The sequence below is a fragment of the Canis lupus genome, chromosome 11 (genome assembly GCF_003254725.2).
Source record: "Canis lupus dingo isolate Sandy chromosome 11, ASM325472v2, whole genome shotgun sequence".
NCBI classification, from domain to species: domain Eukaryota; kingdom Metazoa; phylum Chordata; class Mammalia; order Carnivora; family Canidae; genus Canis; species Canis lupus.
Window position 1 is genome coordinate 63,148,820 of NC_064253.1, and position 6,000 is coordinate 63,154,819.

Genomic DNA, 6,000 nt, shown 5'->3' on the forward strand with positions numbered 1-6,000 from the left:
GAGGGGTAGTTTCTTCTTTTTTTTTTTTTTTTTAAGATTTTATTTATTTATTCATGAGAGACCCAGAGAGAGAGAGAGAGATTGAGGCAGAGACACAGGCAGAGGGAGAAGCAGGCTCCATCCAGGGAGCCCGACGTGGGACTCAATCCCGGATCTCCAGGATCACACCCTGGGCCGAAGGCAGTGCTAAACCGCTGAGCCACCCGGGCTGCCCAATGAGGGGTAGTTTCTGTAAGAAATCTAGATGCCCAGTCCACACTACACATGGGTGTGCATTAGAATGACCAACTCATCCTCATTTGCTAATCCTTTCCTAGTTTTAACACTGAACATCCTGTGTCTCAGACAATCCTTATCCCTTGGTTGAGGCCTTCCAGGCCAACCTGGAAGTATGACCAATCAGCAGCCAGATTATACAACCTATATTTTATAGGAATCCCAAGCCACATGTGCAAAAACTGGCCTGATCCTTGGGAATTTCTGTGGATTCAATGGACTCAATTGTACAATCACTCTGTAGACAGACTTCCACAAAGCAGGGTACTGGGGACTCCTTCAGAGTGAGTCATCAGATAAAATACAGTTTGTCCACTTAAAGTTGAATTTAAGTTAAACAATTTTCAAGGTACAATCTGGGGGCATATTTACACTAAAAATATAGTCATTATTTTTCTGAAATTCAAATTTAACCGGGTATATTTTGATTTGCTAAATTCAGCAACCCTGCAGCCCCAGAGATAAACAAGAGCAATTAGCATAATGACCATGTGTCCTGGAGTTAAACTCACTGGCAAAAATTGTTTAAATTATATAAGGAAATGAGCCACTGGGATAGATAGTAGATGCAGCAAATGGAATAATTTGTACTCCCAGAGCCAGAAATTATAAACTCAGGCACTACAAAATAAATGTCTTAAATTATTAAAGAGATTGGGGCACCTGTGTGGCTCAGTCGGTTAAGCATCAGACTCTTGGTTTCAGCTCAGGTCACGATCTCAGGGTCCTGGGATCCAGCCCCACACCTGGTTCTGTGCACCCAATGCACAGATGAGTGTGCCCGCTTGAGATTCTCTCCCTCTCCTCCTCTCCCCACCCCCCTTCTCCCCCCTCAAATAAATAATTCTTTTAAAAAGCCAAGAAATAAATAAAGAGATTGAAAAAGGAACAGAAATTATAATAAAAAGACAGAACACTGACAAAAGGAACAGATGGATCTGTAAAGGAACCAAACAGAACTTGTAGAAATGAAAAATGTGGCCATTGAAACTAAAGTCTCAAGATCTAGGTTGAATAACAAATTAAATAGCTGAGGGAGTTACACGACTATGGGCTAGTTAAGTAACTGTGTGCCTCCTATTCTCGTTTGCAAAACAGGGATAATAAGAGAACTTATGCCATATAGGTCATATATAAAAACAAATATAATACAGCCCAAACACTCAGAATAGTGCCTGAGCTGTCGGAACTTCTCAGCCAATCTATCAATCAACAACTATTATTTAGTCATGAATTAAGTCTCTAGAACATCCTCACATAGCAGGATCTCCCGGAGGTTCACAGGGAGCATCACCATAATAAAGACCCTAAGAAGTTCTGCTGCTTAGCCTTGTTTGGACGACAAAAATATGACAAAATGAAGATTCACCGAGGCTCTGCCACTTGGCCAGGTCTTTTAGCTGCTACATGGTGGATTTGGTCTATAAAATCAGGGTGGTCTGGCTCCATAGGCCATGGTTTCAATGATTGCACCACACTGTAAAGTTGAGAAGAAGTTTATAATAATCCTTCTCTTGTAAGATGGCTTCTTTCTGAAAGCACAGAAACTGAAAGGTAAAGTTGCCCTGGGGTTCCTTCAAACTCACCTGCGTGTCCCCCTCAACAGCCCCTAGCCAGCCTCTGAATCCCAGAACGGAAGCTAAGGGTCCTTTGAGTATGTCCTCTCTTCCTGAGGTTCAGGCAGGGGATAGTGGGAGTGGGAGAGCAACTGGCTTCCAGGGCCCTGCTTCCAAGGGCTCCCATTGAGCACCCCTCAGTCACATGGTTGCTTTCCTTCCACAGCATCTAACTCACACAGCAGTGCTAATACCTCTACATGGCCCCCCAGCCAAATAGATGTCGGACCTCCCTCAGAAAACAGCATTTTTTTTTTAAAGATTTTATTTATTTATTCATGAGAGACACACAGAGAGAGACAGAGACACAGGCAGAGGGAAAACCAGGCTCTTTGCAAGGAGCCCGATGCAGGACTCGATCCCAGGACCCTGGGATCACGACCTGAGCCAAAAGCAGACACTCAACCACTGAGCCACCCAGGTGTCCCAGAAAACAGCATTTGAAAGCAAAGGAACAAGATACTGATCCACTAATATTGTTGGTATTTTTCACCTTAAAATTTTTTTTTTTTTTTTTTTTTTTACTAATTAAGTCCTTGACTGTTGTGTGGTGACTGCCGGGGTCATTGTCGTTTTTTTGCACATTCAGGTACCCTCTTTGCGGGAGATGAAGGTGGACTTTTCCCCATGTCATTTGATTCAAAGCAGGGATCTGCATTTCATGAGAACCCATAGGGCTTGGGCAATGCTATCCACTGATTTCTATTAAAGGCTAAATCTACCCCAGTTGCAAGTTAAGTTGGAATTTACATGCTGGGGGTATCACTTTTGTTTTCCTAAAGCTGTACTTTTAATAAGACTCTTAACTCTGGGAAACGAACTAGGGGTGGTAGAAAGGGAGGTGGGCAGGGGGGTGGGGGTGACTGGGTGATGGGCACTGAGGGGGGCCCTTGATGGGATGAGCACTGGGGGTTATTCTATTTGTTGGCAAATTGAACACCAATAAAAAATAAATATATTTGTAAAAAAAAGATTATGTTAAAACCATTTAGACTATACTCAGAAGTCCCAAGGTAATCAAATCATACTGATGACTACGGCTCATCGGTATGAACTGGAAGTTTAGAAATGCTAACTAATGATTGTCAAAGATTCTGACTACGTAGAAATTCTGCCTAAGAGAATCCTCAGTATCTGTAACAAGTGGCTGCTTTCTTCATTAGCATTTCATTCCTCTCAATTCAACAAATTTGAATGAATATGAATAGTAATTCTTAGAGATATTTCCAAACCTCAACATAAATTGCTTAAGCACTTTTTAAGTGTGAGCCTGTAAACTTGGCATTGGAGATTCTAATATTAATAAGACAGGCTTAGCCTTCAAGGAACAAACTATAGATAAAGAAAAAAAAAAAACAAGTAGTTAGAAGTCATCAACATCAACCGATTGCCTCACCAATGGAGACACAGCAACATACACGGATCTTAAAATACACGTTAGGGAGCTAATTAAAAAAGAATGTGGTGTATGATACCATGGTATTTATATAAATTTTAAGAGCATCTATACACAAGTACGATGATGGGGCACCTGGGTGGGTCAGCTGGTTAAGCAGTTGACTCTTGGTTTCAGCTCAGGTCGTGATCTCAGGGTTGGGAGACGGAGACCTGTTTTGGGCTCCATGCTAAGCATCTGTCTGCTTAAGATTCTCTCTATCCTGGGACGCCTGGGTGGTGCAGTCAGTTGAGCATCTGACTCTTGGTTTTGGCTCAGGTTGTGATATGAGATCAAGCCCTGCTTTGGGCTCCGGGATCCGTGCTCAGCACGGAGCCCATTTGAGTTTTCCTCTCCCTCTCCCTTTGCCCCTCCACCCCCTGTAAAATAAATAAATAAATAAATAAATAAATAAATAAATAAATAAATAAATCTTTAAAATAAAAAGATTCTTTCTCTCTCTCTCTCCCTCTATACCTCCCCATCACTCTCTCTCTCTCTAAAAAAAAAAAAAAAAAAAATACAATGAACATTTTGCAAGAGCACAGACAAATAAAAGGATATACAAAATGAATGTTTGGATGGATTCTTGTGGAAGGGGAGGAAAAGGAGAGTGGAGGAAGGAAGGAAAGAAGGAGAGAGGGAGAGAGAGGTGAGAGGCTCAAGGAGTAAAGGAAGAAAGAAAGAAGAGGTTTAATATCCACGCAGCGGGCCCGGCCATCTGGCACAGTCAGTATCCCTTAGATGACACATCTGTGACCTACCCTTTGCCTTCTCTGTCCTGAGTCCCCAATTCTGAGGGATTTTCTTCATCAGAAAACTGTTAAAGAAATAAATTCATAACTTGTGCCTCTACTGATTTTCAGAAAACAAGGTGAGCTCGCGGGTGTGCAGAGGGCAGGTGTACTCACCAACCTTGTGTAGACCCCAGCTGCACCACCGGATACAGTCATCACAGCAGGGCAAGGAGAGCCAGCAGCCTCCTTCCTCCTTCCCCCCAACTCGGGCAAATGCTCATCACCCAAGTCTATTTATCTTCACTCAGGTTGCAATTTGCATTTCTTTTTAGAGAGATCAAGACTTAACTCCTCTGGAGTTTGGACTCTTCTTCCTCAAAACTTTAAGCTTGAGAGAGACCAGAGGAAAGTCTTTCTGAGCCAGCCTCTCTCCTCTTTCCCTGAGATTGAACACAATCGTCAACCAACGTTTATCAACTGCTCTCCTCTCCCAACAAAGTCAAGTTCTCCTGGAGAGTCCCCAGAGTATCTTGCCAGATAAAAGACAGGATGCCTGGTTCCATTTGAGTTTCAGGTAAACAACGAGTGATTTTTTTTAGCATGGGTATGTCCGAAAGATTGCAGGGGACATACTTAGACTAAAAAAAAAAATCACTCGTTGCTTATCTGACGTTCAAATTGGACTGGGCCCTCTGTATTTTTAGTTGCTAAATTTGGCAATCCTACCCTAACGCAAGGGATCAACGTCTAGAATCTAAGCTCGGTCTGTCGAGAGTTGGTGGAGCATACTGTGGAGGACCGCAGGACAGGGCTAAATTCAGGAGGTAAAGCATTTCACATTCTTTTGTTTTGTTTTTCTTTTTATCGGGCATGCCATTCCAGATGGAATTAGCACAGTTTAGTCCTATAAATGGACTAGAATTTCTCCTCATGACACCCACCTGGTAAGAGCAGCAGTATCAAATAGGAGAGATACGAGGGCTAGGAGTCCAGAAAATCTAATTTTAGTCCTAGCCCTCTACTTCCAACTGGATGTGTGGAATGAGGCCACCTTTGTCCCATTATGTCCTCGGGACCTCTCTTGAGGCCCTCAGTCTCCACATCCGCAAAATGGGAAGGGGAAAGGAAGGGCTAAATGATTTTTAACCATCCCTCCTAATGCAGCCTTCAGTGCCTCTACGATATTCATCATATTTACTTAATTTAGTAAAGACAGCTTTGTTGGTCTTAACCCATGCAGGAATAATAAAACATAACACAAATGAGGAGTTCTTCCCTTTCCCATATTCCAGTAAAAATTGCTCTTTGAGGTATTGTGGTTGTTACAAAAACTGAAACCAGAAGTTCAGGCTCAGTGAGGAGGCCAAAGATTGCAAATGCCCTATTACCAAAATAGAACCAAAGCAGAAGCTTTGCTCTAAACAGCACTCACTGTCTTTTGGCAGACAGGGAAGGATTTGGTCAGAGCAGACCTTAATATGGCTCAACTGGGCTGCTAGAGGCAGGAAAAGACCCTTACGTCTCCCCAACAAACCATTTCTCCGTAAAATGGGACTAACAATCCCTCCTACTTCCCTTGTGAAATTGTCTTGAAGGTTAAATGAAATAACATCCATAAAAATGTTTTTAAAAAATGTACAGTTTTACACCAAACACGACTACTTGTGTTGTGATTTGGGCTCAACTTGATATAAACAGTGAATGTTCGTTGGCCATCCCTCATCTATCCCTCTTTCTTTTGTCGACCTGGTTTTGCTGGGGAGAATTGGCTCCTCTCCTATCCTTATACGATGTGATTTGGAAAGTGCTGAATTGATACACATTTTCAGGAAAGGGAGGGTATCATAGGCCTTAGCCAATCAGTGCATTACATTACTCTGGACACAGGAATTTGTTCAAGGATAAAAATGTCACCAAATACAAGCCAGTGAAAATG

The 6,000-nt window shown here is 42.4% G+C and overlaps 1 long non-coding RNA gene across 1 annotated transcript in view; it reads right to left on the minus strand.

Annotated features, from left to right (window-relative positions):
* LOC118350237 (uncharacterized) overlaps positions 1 to 4,632 on the minus strand; it is a 45,046-nt gene extending 40,414 nt beyond the window's left edge. The window contains exon 1 of the long non-coding RNA XR_004803608.2: positions 4,239 to 4,632. This is a non-coding gene — a long non-coding RNA (uncharacterized LOC118350237). The remainder of the gene's footprint in view (positions 1 to 4,238) is intronic.
* Positions 4,633 to 6,000: the final 1,368 nt, after the last annotated feature.